This window comes from Motacilla alba, chromosome 7 (assembly GCF_015832195.1).
Source record: "Motacilla alba alba isolate MOTALB_02 chromosome 7, Motacilla_alba_V1.0_pri, whole genome shotgun sequence".
NCBI lineage: Eukaryota > Metazoa > Chordata > Aves > Passeriformes > Motacillidae > Motacilla > Motacilla alba.
Window position 1 is genome coordinate 2531427 of NC_052022.1, and position 13893 is coordinate 2545319.

Genomic DNA, 13893 nt, shown 5'->3' on the forward strand with positions numbered 1-13893 from the left:
ACTGCCTTGTCCTGAGGAGCTCCTGCTCAACGAGCAGATAAAGCAGGAAAAATATCAATGTTTTTTGAGAGAATCGATGCTGATCCATGAAGGAGCTGAAGGCAGAGCCATGGGGAGAGGAGAACTTGGGCTTCCCCAGCAGCAGGTTCAGCTCAGGGAGAGCAGAGAGGTGAAATAGCGCAAATAGAGGAGAGCTGGAGCTGGAACTTCTGGAGAGTCCAGAGGAGGCCATGGGGATGTTCCAGGGCTGGAGCCCCTCTGGAGCCAGCCTGGGAGAGCTGGGAATGTTCCCCTGGAGAAGGGAAGGCTCCAGGGAGAGCTCAGAGCCTCTGGCAGGGCCTGGAGGGGCTCCAGGAGAGCTGCAGAGGGACTGGGGACAAGGGACAGAGGGACAGGAGCCAGGGAATGGCTCCCAGTGCCAGAGGGCAGGGATGGATGGGAGATTGGGAATTGGGAATTCCTGGCTGGGCTGGAATTCCCAGAGCAGCTGTGGCTGCCCCTGGATCCCTGGCAGTGCCCAAGGCCAGGCTGGATGAGGCTGGGAGCACCCTGGGATAATGGAAGGTGTCCCTGCCCATGGCAGAGTCACAGGAGGGGCTTTGAGGTTCCTTCCAACCCAAACCATTCTGGAATTCTCTGGTTCTTTGAAAGAATAAAAGGTAGAAATCAGATATTTCTGTGTGGCTTCACTGGAGTGAAAGAGAGGAAATGAAAAAAATCCATAAATAATTAAAAAATCCCCCCAAATGTCTTTGAAAATGCCAACAATTATCAACGTAAGAATGGAAGAGCTGCTTTATTTCAGTCCTTGTTTCAAAGGAACAAGAGACTGCCTGTGACACCACAGACTGATGGGGCTTTTTAAGATTAAAAATAGCTCAGGAGAAGAGCCATTGAGATGGATTATGGACTGGCTTATGGAGATGAAACCAGGGTGTCAGGGAAGGAGAGAATTCCGAGTGAGGAGGGGAAGCAAGTGGGGTCAGTGCCACGGGCCTTTCTCCTGCTTGGTCCTGAGTGGGGATGACCTTGGTGAAGGAGAAATTTCCAAAAAGATTTGCACAGCTCTGATCACACCAAGCTGGAGAGAAGCAGCCAAACACCACCGAGCAGGCAGAGGAGTCAGGAGAGTTGAAGTTAATTATAAAGATGAAGAAGCTATTCGTGTCATTCAGCATATGGCAGCGTGGCTCTGAACTATTGAGATGGAACCTTCATTTAGGGGACAGCAGGGATTTCATGGCCACGCTGCACCAAGCCCTGGGTACAGAGTCAGGAGCTGACAATCAGATGTGTGGATGTGCCGCTCTGACACGCTGTGTCCTCCAGGATGTTCCGGGGAAAAGCTGAGCTTCAAAGAGCTCCATCAAAAAATAACATTTGGGAAAACGAAGCGAGCGGGGCGGCGAGATTTTCTGATTCCTTTTTAGGGTTGGAGTGTGTGCCTTTGAGTGTTTGGCAGCAAGTGAATGTTCAGTGGCTTAGGGGTGTGATGATGCTCTTTAAAGGGAAGCACTGTGCGATCATGAGGATGGGCTTCATCCAGCAGATCTCTGCCGAAACTTCTGTGACATGGACACGATCCCAAAACTTTGGCTGCCTTTTCAAAGTCGCTCAACTTCCCAGGGCAGCCAGAAGGGGCTGAGCACTTCCTAAGATGTGTTTGCTCAAGATGTTTACAGAGCTGTCACCCAAAAATGGCTCTGGACCCAAACACTCTCTGAAGCCCAGGCTCAGGACCAAGCTGAGCTCTGTCACTTGCTGCTTCCTGCTGCTGATCATCCAAGCAGAGACCTTCCCAGGATTTCAGTGCTCTGGATTCCACCTGGAACTGGACACGCAGCAAGGAGTGTGAGTGGCAAGAAGTAACCAAACTTTTCTCAGACCTGGAATTTGTTTCAGCTTTGGCACGTTTTGTCCAAACTGATTTGTCCATCTCTAATGCAGTGTAAGTGGCACTAAGCCCTTTGTGAAATATGTGATGTTTGTAGAGAAGCATGGATAGCTTGGCCTCCAAAATCAATATATAATCCCTTGCTATTGCATAGCAAAGCTCATTTCTGTTTGGACACATCCTCAAAGTGAGATGCAGACTCTATTACCTCACATGCTTTTTAAATTTAAACACAGCAATTGATGTAGTGGTGAAAATGTGGAAGCCGTGATCTTTATGGATGCCTTTTGGCAATTCCCATTTCAAAGGTCTGATCTCCACCTTTGGCTGAGATCAAATCTAATTTAAGCTGTTTATCAGCATTTTTTTTTTAAATTTAGCTTTTTAAACAATTCTCCCTGACATGAGAAAGAAAATAGAGGCTCTGTCTCAGCCTGCCCTGCAGAATGATGTGTCACCTAAATCTGTTTATCAGAATGGTTTTAAGGTATTTACACCTAAACTTATAGGTTTTCCAACACACTTGAAACTGAAAACAGAGAGATTGTGGTACTTTTTCTTTAATCCAGTGCATTAGAGTCACCTTTAGCTCACTTCATCAAAGCTGGGTTTAAGATGGTAGAGGGACTGCACTGACAGCAAAGGTGAAATGGAGAAAGTGAAAAACTCCTACATTTCTGTGTTCGCCATTTTGTTTTCTTTCTGCTGTTTAACCCAGGGGCATTCTATTGGGTGCATAAGAAATCATTAGAAGCTAAACTAAGTTTTCACCTTTGCCAGCAAAACCAGGTCCTGAAGGCTTTAGTCTGAGCAGCCCTGAGGAGCCCTAATGTGTCCTGACACCGCTGAGGCTCAGCTGTCCCTGCCTTCTGCAGACCATGGCACTGAGGTGAGGGAAAAAGACAATGGCACTGGATGAATGACAAAAGGCAAACTCCTGGCCCCCCATGGTTGTGACGGCTGTGGCAGGCAGATCTGGCTGATTTTACCCCAGTCTGGGGATGTTTTCTTGCAGAGAAAGATGCTTTTCTTGCAGTGCTGCCGTTGGTGTGCCAGCACTAATGGGGACATTCCCATTGCCAACGAGGAGAACGTCACCTGTCTGGGAAGGAATTGGGGGTCAACATTCCCATTTCTTTTCCCAGATGTGCTATTCTGTTTCTCTCTGTGCAGTTTTCTTAACGTGGTAAACTGTTCTGTAGTGACATGAGGAAGGGTTTAGAAATGCTCAAATCAAAGTTTGTGGAATCCTTGAATGGTTTGGGTTGAAAGGGACCTTTAAATTCATTCATTTCCAACCTCTTGCCATGGGCAGGGATATCTTCCACCATTCCAGGCTGCTCCAAGCCCCATCCAGCCTGGCCTGGGACACTGCCAGGGATCCAGGGATAGCCACAGCTTCTCTGGGCACCCTGTGCCAGGGCCTGCCCACCCTCACAGGGAAAAATTCCTTCCCAAATTCCGTCTAAAGAGTTTGTTTTAGCCTGATGCTGGATTTTGTTGTACCACATTGGAGACTCTTCACAGTTTGCCTTGGGCTGTGAGTAAATCCTGTAGCTTCATTCCTTATCCCTTCATCCCTCTCCCCAGCACTAAGTGCTCTGATAGGAAATTAATTAAGTAGTAGGCATGAAGTATTTTAAATCTTTTGAGAGCATTGCTGTGCAGAAAATTTCCCTTTCCTTCCACCTGCACACTCAGACAGAGTTTTGTTTATACACCAGGGAGTTTCCACAGCCTCAGGTGCTGCAGGGATGATTTAAAGTCTGAAACAGCCACACCACGAGGTTTTGGGGAGAGGATCCTGGGGAGAGGCTCTGCTTTTCCTCAGCCTGTGGTGATTTGTGCAATCCCACCAGCAGGAACATGAGTTCTGTCTGCTCTTAGCATGGGCCCGACTTCCAGGATGGCTGATTTGGAGCTGATGCCTGTGTTGGAGCCGGCAATGTTTGGATGGAAAAATTAGTTATGTCAGCTCAGCCTTAAATCCTGGAACTGTTTTAAATAAACTGTTCTTCTCTTCCTGTAACACTGTCATGTTGGGGCCAAGAAACGGAGTTTGGGACATGGAGGATTTTCTACAAACTGAATTTATGTTGTTGTTGTTGTTGTTTTTTAAATAAAAAAAAAAAATATCTCCAGACACTGCAAATACAGTGACTGTTCCAATCAGGATCAACATTAATTTCTTCCCAGCTTTCAAATGTTATAACTACATTTCTCCCGACATGTTGGCATCTGTGTTGGTATTTATAAATTTTTGCATGCTTTGACTGCCATGCAAATCCTTCCAGAAAGTACCCTCTGAGGAGCTGAAGTGAGAGAGAGAACTCAGCACTCGGAATAACCCTGCCTTGTACAAGATTATTTAGCAATTAAAGTTGTGATGTTTTTATCAAACGGATGCGCAGATAGCGACTCCTTGGCATCAATAACAGATAAAGCTGGGTTTGCACTTACAAGGAAAAGAGCAGTTCTGTTTCTCTGAGCTCACACACCAAGCATCAATTCACATTTTAACTGTTTTTAGTGTTTGCTTACAAACCTGAGAGAGGCTCATGGCGCAGTGTGGGGCACCCGGGCCGATAGGGGCTGTTGCCTAGGGATAAAGTTCTCCAGGCAGAATAATTATCCAATTATTTAATTGCAGCAAATGGGATTTATGTCTTCTTTCTGTTTCTGAGCTGTTGTGCAGTTTGATCTGTCGCTGTCATTAATGCCATATTCCCATCTCACGCTGAACCCAGCTGGAGCAGGAGGGGGTGCTCAGTACCTGCCATCACCTTCTCCCTGGACTATCCAACCCCACTGGGATCTGCTGGGGTGCAGCTGCTGCTCTGGGAGGGACAGAAGCTGTCCTGTAAACCATCCCTGCTCCCAAACTGTGGGGTCCATAGGGAAAGGTCGGTGTTCCGTGCGCCATCCCTCGCTGCAGGCAGAGCCATGGAAGGATGGGGGTCTGTGCCCTCACCCTTCTGGCACTCGATCATCCCAAGCTGCAGATATTCCCCCTCTCCTCCCCTGCAATCTCCTGTGAGCTGGATGACATTCCACGAATGTGTTTAAACCTATTTCATTTAAGGATGAAATAGGATCTGGTTATTTTGCTTCCTAACGTGTTCCTAACCAGAGATGGAGACAGCGATGGGCTGTGACTTCTCCTGTTCAAAAAAAAAAAAAAAAAAATGACGAAGGAGCAGGGAAAGTTCTGTCTTTGCCAAGATAATCAGGAAAAGGGATAATACAGAACAAGGTAAAACCCTCTGTGTGTCCATCATCAAGGAAAGACCATCAAGCCCATTCCTACTTGGAGTCCTCTTCTTGCCACTACTGATCCTGACCACTCCTCCCCATCCATAAAAAAATTATCAAAGCAAAATGAGGTCTGTCCTGCAGATTATCAGCCACAGATTATAGAGATCAGCCTCTGAGCTTGTCTGTTGAATTTCCAGGGTCTGAGAATCCTGGAGTCATGGGTTCTTCAACCCCAATTGGGGTTGGAAGAGACCTTAAACATTTATTTCCAGCCCTCACCATGAAATCCTGTCCCTGTCGAAATTGCTGGGAATTTTGCTGTTGTTTTCAGAGGAACTCGGATTTCTGTGCAGGTTTTTACAAGGCTTTGAAGCTGCCTCTCTGAAAGAACCTGTTTACTCCTGTGTAAATGGAATATCCATCCCTCAGATATTTATCCTGCTGCACTGTCAGACTGGAGCGGGTGTTGGAAGCAGCACTGATGCTGAGAGGGCTCAGTGAGTTCTCCCTGCTGATGAAAGTTTTAACCAAGTTTAGACTAGAGCAGAGACATTAATGCATGCAAAAGTTGAATATTTAAACCTGGATGTATAAAGATTTTACAGGGAACAAGCCTGTGAAGAGATAAAGGGAGGTCTCATCACTGTTGGTCACTGATGTCACCTCCCAGATTGTGCAGTGCCAATGGGTCACACTTCCCCACTCCGAAGCTTGCTGTCCACTGAACGTTCCTCCTGCTCTCTCATTTTCCAGCAAATTTCAGGAACACAGGCACTGGGGAAGTTTCTGCTGCTTGCTGTGAAGTTCCTGGCTGGGAGGAGCTCTCCAGGCGCATCCCTGACGAATGTAACCCAGTTGTGCCTGTGGATCTGTCACCACTCCTCTCAGATTGCAGCCTCATACCATCCCAAAATAGCTCTGCAGAGACATTAGTGCATAGCTTGTACCTCTCTGCCATATGCTGGGGATAAAGGAATCTAATTGGGCTGCCTTTTTTGCATGTATTATAATGTTTGAGCTTCGGTTCCTGCAAAATAATTCTTTTTTCTTTCAACGGCAACAGCTAAAATATATTTGACTCGGCTTATGCAAACAACCATCCCTGCCCTGCTTTTAGCTTGATTAATGCACTGAAGGAAAAGAGCTCACAGGAAGATGGAACATAAATCTCAAACTCATTTTTGGGTTGGCTTCTTTTTTTTTATTATTTCTTATTAATTAGTTGATCTTAAAAGCTATTTTAATCACAGTATCAACCCTTTTGCAGTGGGTTTGTCATCTGTTGAAATCAGATCTTCTCTGCTGCTGCCACCAGTGGAGTTTAGTTTGAATAAATCCCCTAAAGATCCAGGAGAGGTGGGTCTGATGCAGAACTCACCTGGTGCCCTGAGCACCCTCCTGACCTCTTCCCGTGTGTGCCAATACTTCCAAAATGTGGCGGAAAATTGCATTTCTTTAGCTGTGCTGCATTTTAAGCGAGTCCTTGGGACAGAAGCCTCAGTGCCACAAGCAGCAAAATGCAATTTATCCCTGGCACAGCAGTGCCTCGCATCCATGTGTGATTATGTCCAGTTAAAAGAGTTTGCTCCCCCATCCAGGCAGGAAATAAAGCACTTAGATGGAAGTGATGTGTCAAATCACTCCTCGACAGCACGACTCCAGGATCAGATTATGCTTTCCAGTTAATCCAGAACATGAAAATCTGTCACAGAATGTTTTCTCAATTCTTTTCTCAGTTATAGCTGTTATTTGAAGAAATGATCAAATATGAGCAGGAAAATCATGAGCAGCATCTGCTTAGAAAATAAAGCAGGGACTTAACTATGCCTCGATATCACCAAATGAGTCTCTCCATGGTTGGCTCTTCAGGCATTACTGTAGTAAACATGATTAAAATAGCAGAGAAAATGCTGAGAGTGCTTGAACAACATCTGAAACAGCTCCTTTATTTCCCTGCTTCTGCATGGGATGTGTGTGAAGGAGCCACGTGAGTTTTTGTGCTTTGTGTCCACATTTCCATGCCCGGCTGGGGCTGGTGGGGCCATTTGGAGCTGCTTTTCAAACCACTCATACTTTATAATTTTTCTTCATTTCCCTGTCTTTTCTGACTTATTTTGCTCTCTCAAAGTTCACTTTGTCCTCCAGCACAGACCTTTCTTCAGCGCTGCCATCCCAGTGCTTTTCTTTGTGGCATTTTTTCAACACAACCCAGCAGCAGAAGATGCTTTGCATCCTACAAGTTGCTCAGATGTGAAGTTATTGATCAAACATCTGAGGCACAGCATCTTACAGAGGAAAATCAGGATTATTAGCACCTCTGGGGATCTCTGTCCTTATGTGCAGCCCTTTTGGAATCCTCCTTCCATCCCATCTGCTCCGAGCTTGCTGGCAAGGGGAAAAGCCAAGCATCTGCACCGCACTTGTTTGTGTGCACATCAAAGTGCTCCAACGGTCAGAAGTTGTGTCTCTGGTGTAGCTGAATTTATTATTTTGTTCTGCTCTTTCTCCCTGAGGAGCTGCACGACCAAAGGGAAAATTGTTCCAGAGTATAATCAGGAGTATTTTATACTTCTTTATTTTATATTGTTTGCGTCATTCCCTCTACATGGTGGGACATTTTTAAGTTTGCTGAAGGGCAGGGAGGTTCCTTTGTCCCACTTGCCACCCCCTTTTTTGTGTTATTTTGTCAAAAACTGAAAGTTTGGGTGAAGGGGGTGAAGCAGGTGTTGGTGCAGCAACCAAACCCCCAGCAGGAAATTTACTGAGTTGCCAATTTATGGTGATCTAATTGGCTCGGAAAGAACTGGAATGTTTCTAAATATCCTCCTGCAATCAATGGTGACTGCCTTTATTTTGGGCCTGGGGCAGATTGAAATTGAGACAATAAATGAGAGTGTCTCATTCCAAAAGAATGAGAGTTGGCAGCTCTGCACAGGCTCTGCTTTTGGGGGAGGAGGAGCAACCAAGGGCTGAGGTTCCCCCTTCAGAGAGGGTTGTGGGGATTAAATATGTGTCAAATCAGCCTCTGGTTTGCTTTTTATATATTAAAAACCTTTAATTTTCCTCTGTTCAGGTTCACAGGCACGTGAAGTACTGCTGAGAGAGCCCTAGGAAAGGGGAAAAACAGAAAAAAAATCCTACTTTTAAAATCTGTTTCACACTAAACCCCTTAGAGAATTCAGATGTGTGTAAAATGCTCGGAGCTTCTCCGTTTTCAGCCATCATTAACTAAAAATTCCTGGAACTAATAGCGTTTCAGATCAGCATGTTTTTATTCGACTTTCACTCCGCACAGAGAGCCACGACCTGTCTGTCACAATTTACCACACCTCGGCCGAGAGCGGGGTGCTCACAGCCCGGAAAACCGTGGAGCGATGGAATTTGGGAATTTTATGGCCCTGTTGGATGCGGTAACATCGATCCCTCCCCACTCCAGCAGCCTTTAATGCCAGGCTGCCAAACAAGATTTAAAGCTGGGAACAGATGCAGGGTCCCCCTGACTCCCAGGCACGTTCCCCCGTGCACATGATCCCTTTTGAAGTGCTCCTGGTGCTGGAGGTGGAATTTGTTTGGTATGAGCTGCAAATGGAAATAGCCCCGCAAACACAGGGACAGATGGCAAAATCCCACTTGGAACGTGGGACCAAGTTTGTTTTCACTGCAGGGCAGACAGCAGACACCGAGTGTCTGCACAGCAGCTGGGCCAAAGAATCCCCCAACTTTGCAGGAGCGGCAGCCCTCACCTGGGTGATTTCGCACAGAAAACAGCCTGGGACCCAAGGGAAAGCTCAGAAATTTGGGAATGGATAGGGATCTCTGTGATATTTTTGTGGTTTATAAAACACAGAGCACAAGTGGAGCTTCATCAAGTAAAGATGTTGGGTTTTTAATGCCAGCGACATTTCTTATTTTCTGAAAGTCGAACGACGTGTTTTCTTGAGGGAATTATTATTTTTCTTTTTGTTTTGTTTTGTATTTCAAGTATTTTTCATAAGGGGCTGGACAAATGATGTGCTCTCATGCGAGTCCAAGTCAGCAGATCTTTGCAAATCTTTGAAGTGATTTCTTTAGTTTTAAAACAATTTTTCTCTCTTGAAATGAAACATAAATACATAAGAATATAATAACGGGAGTATGACCAGAATTAAGGAAACGATCCAAGTGCCTTTTCCCTTTAAGTACCAAACATAATTAATAACTGAAGCAATATTTAATCTTTAATGTGTGCTGGATGTTGTGTTCTCCTTTTTCCTCTGCTCTTTCCCTCCAGAAGTGCTCTGCTCACACCCTGGGCACTTAAAGCTGATGGCAAATTTTGTTTGAAAACAAAATCGAGTGGAAACCACCAGACCCTGTGTCCAGCATTGCCCTGCATCCCCTACATCTGCTTGACTTTTCCTACATCTTTGCATCCTGTTAAATTCCCTCAGCTCATTATTTGGGCTCTCAGGCCCTGCTTTCCCCACCCAAGGCCCTAAAAAGCTGCAGATTTTGTTTCAGATCACCATGAAAAGGGCCCCAAATGTGCCATTTCACATGAGCCATGGAAAGGAGGCTGCTATGAGGTTTGAAAAAGGTTTTGCTTTTTTTTAAATTTTTTTTTTTAAAATCTCAAAGTGCTTGGATTTAATTGAAAATGAAATTCCTAAGGGGGGGGACACCAAGTGGGGCTGTAGAAAATTAACTCCTTTTAATGGAATGTGGCTTGGCTGCAAAACTTGTTCACACTGGTGTGAGGCTGAGTGATGTTGTCAGTGTGTGCACGTGTGTGCAGAGAGGTTTGATAGATAAATCTGTGTATGGAACATATTTAATCCTGGGCTTCTTGTGTTTTAATCACTGAGGTCTTGGTCTGTTTCCCAATGCAGAAAAAACCCTCGTTCATCACCCCAAAGGAAAAACATTTTCAGATTTGAGTAATTGTTAGTCACAAACTATGATCTAGATGCTTTTTCAACCCGTACTAGGAAAAGAAAGGGTTATATAGAAATCCTGAGGGAAAGAAGAGCTGAGTTTATTGAAGTAAAGAATTTATCTCAAGCCCATAGCAAAGTTTTGAATAGGAAGAAGTGAAGCAAATCCCAGGGGTAGGAAAAATTACAGACAGCACAGGGCTATCTTTATTTTATCCAGGTTGCTGATTCCAATCTCTGTTATTCTTCAAGATACAGGGAAAAAAGTGTGAGTTTAAGTCTTTCTAATTACAGATAAATCATATCATAACTACATTTCCACGATATTTTGTCTGCCAGGCTCATTTTATGATATATTAGGAAAGCACTTTTTTCTGCTGCGATAAGAAGGTGGTTAAAAAAACCGCCCTAAACCACATGCAAGACTTATTCTTGACTCATTCATTCTGCTCATTGTTTTCTCTGTATAATTCCTGCAGGAGACATGGCCAGGTCAGACCTGATGGTGGGAAAGAGCCGTGCTTGACAAAGGCAGTTCTCTTCTCCTGCATTCCCAAACGCAGGGATGGTCTTTTCTGGGAGCTGCCATTCAGCTGCAGGCCCTTGGGACCTGGCAGGCTGTTCCCAGGGTCGCTGTTTCCTAGGAATCCCCCACCCCAGAAATATGGGCTGTGCTCTTTGTTCCTAGAAGCACACCCGAAATTTCATTGTGCTGCCCTGAATGTTGTTTGCTTATGCCAAGGCAGTCACTCGAGGCTGGATCAATGACCCACTTGTTCATTTGGTGTGTTAGGGACATTAAACTGACTAAATATTAATGAACCTGGTGGGGTTGGTGTGCACTGAACTTTTCCATGATACCCTTCAGGGAACGTGGCCTGGAACACAAGAAATTTGCCGTCCCTGCAGCTTGGGGAGGGGTTTGGGTGACAGAAATATTGTTCTGTGCTGAGGGCAGAATCCCAGAGAAATAACCTTTCTCTCCCACGTGCTGGTGCTTGGCTGTGTTTGCAGTGCAATGTGAGAATTGCTCCTTGGGTGATCAGAGATTAATAAAATGGGGACTAAAGGGTGAAATGACACATCTGAGGTGAAGAATCTTATAAATGGTGAGGTCCAAAGTTGCGGTTGTGGCTCCCTCACCTCATTCTGTGCCCAGAAAATGCTTGGATTAAAACAAACAAAACACAGCAGAAAGGTGACAGCTCTGAAGAAGAGGAACCTAATAAAAATCCCAGAATGGTTTGGGATGGAAAGAAACTTAAAGCTCATCCAGTTCCAATCCTGCCATGGGCAGGGACATCTTCCACTGTCCTAGGTGCTCTAAGCCCTGTCCAGTCTGGCCTGGGACACTTCCAGGGATTCAGGGGCAGCCCCAGATTCTCTGGGCACCCTGTGCCAGGGCTGGCTCACTCTCCTGCTGCCTCAGGTTTAGTTTTTATATTTTTCAGGCTCTGTGCAGCTTTAGTGTGCAGCTCTGAGCTTCACATTCAGCGCTGCTGAGCTCTGTGCACAGAGCAGGGAGACAAAACAATTCCTGCTCCAGCTGGGCACCAAGGACAAATGATCCAAAGCTCAGGCCAGGAGCACCAACAGCGTGGGCTGGAGAGGGAAAAACAAGCAGGGTGGGAGTGCCTGGGCTAAAGCTGGAACTGGACAATGAACTGCAAGGTGCAAATGGAGCAGAGCTGAGCCAAGGCAGAGACCCCGGGAGCGCTCGTGCATTTTGGGACCATTTGGGTTCCTCTTGGCTGCAGCCCTGGCTGGGCTCTTGTGCTGCCCAAGGTGGATCCATGGAGGAAATCTTTGAATAAATCCCTGCTGTATTCTGTGACTCTGCCCAGCCTCTGCTCCAGGGCAGCCTGAACAAGGCATCACTCTCAGCCAGGAATTCCTTCCCAATATCCCATCTGTCTCTGCACTCTGGCTGTGGGAAACCATTCTTCCTTTTCCTGTCCCTCTAGGCCCTTTTAAATAGTTTTTCTCCATCTTTCCAGTTGGCTTCCTCAGGTTCTGGAAGGCCACAATGAGGCCACCCCAAAGCTTCTCATCTCCAGGCTGAGTTATCCCAATGCCCTCAGCTTTTCCTCATCAAACACAAAAGATGAGCAAAGCAGGGATGCTCCATGGCTGACATTACCAGGGGGCTGGAAATGCATAAAAAATCTGCCTCAGTTTCACCTGCAATGCTTCATTATTGGAAAAAAAAAAATACAGAAACCCAATAGCACAACTTCCATGTGGTGCTTTGCCTTGGAGAGAGCATTGAGTAGCCTCCAAACCTCATGGACTGAATTTTAAGCAGTCTGAGAACAATCTGCCCTGAAAGCAGATCTAAGTAATGCAAAATTATCAAGCCAAGTTGCTTAGAAAACCAAACAACAGATCAGTGGAAATGGATTTTGAGTTCAGTGGGACTTAAAAAAAAAAAAAAAAAAAAGGAAAAGTGGGAAAAAGATTGCAAGCCAACAGCAAAAAGGAGAAATGAGAAATGAACTCGCTCTGTGCCTCCTCCTTGTGTGGAACAGATGCAGTGCATGTTTTACCAGCCTTGAAGGACTTCTGCGTGGTGCCTGATGGCTCTGCAGCTGCACCTGCATCTGTACCCAGTGATTCCTGCAGTTACAGATTCCAGCAGCTGCTCTGGGGGCCCATCCTGGTGACTCAAATCCTTGGGAAGACACCTGTGCAGCAGGGAGAGGAATTGCAGTGAGGTGAGAACCTCTGCTGGGGGGGGGGTTATGGACTAAATTTAGCTTTTCAAAGTAGATTTGAAGCAGGAAAAATGCTTCATTTCATAGGGGAAAAAGGGAATATTGGAGGCATGCATGAGAACAAGCTCCAGGTGGCTGTGATGTTTGAAAGAGAAAAACCTAAATCCCCAGAAGTTCAGCCTGTGATGGGAAGACTGGCAGCACCTGTCACTAGGAAAATATATATATATTTTTTTGTCCTACAGCCTTGGCATCCCTGGAGATCTGGGCAGGGTGCCCAGAGAAGCTGTGGCTGCCCCTGGATCCCTGGAAGTGCCCAAGGCCAGGCTGGACAGGGCTTGGAGCAGCCTGGGACAGTGGAAGTGTCCCTGCCATGGCAGGGGTGGCACTGGATGAGCTTTAGGGTCTCTCCCGACCCAACCCACCCACCCCACTCTGGGATTCCGTGATAAACAAAGTCAGCCTTGGCAATGCTTTCCACTCCACTCAGGCGTGCAAAGCAATTAATTAGTTAATTAACTATTGCAGAGCTCCTGACAGACTTGATTAACGATGTCAAAAGCAGAGAGCTGGATAAAAAGCTGGCAGGAAAAATGAGGTTTGGGAGAGGTAAATTGGAGCTGCAGCTCTGGCAGTGCTGGGGTGTGTAGTGCCCCTTCCCTTCTCCCTGGCAGCAGAATTATTTTGCAGATTTCTGTGCAAATCCAGCCCCTCTGGAGCTGTGCTGCTCCCTGGATATCCTGAAGTTGTCCCTGCTTTGGTAGCTGAGCTCTCCTGGTGGGTTGCAAATTGTTCTAGATAAATGGTTGCATTTATTTTCTCCTCGCACTGAGTCCAACCACCTGCTCCTCTGAGCTGCTGCAGGAGCCTGTAAAACACTCCACACTCCATGGATTTTTGAACTGAAGCCCATAAACATGGCAGAACAAATTTGGAGCTAATTTTACAGTGGCACAGGTTGCCAGCAAGGACCATTAATTAAAGAAATCTTTCCTCTGTCATCTGTAATAATCCTGATTAAGGGTTTTCCCCTCCTAGATCTCTCAGATACTCCCTGTGTGTGAACTTGCACGGGCTGAAGCAGAGCTAAGAAAAACACTTGAGGTTTTTCACCTTT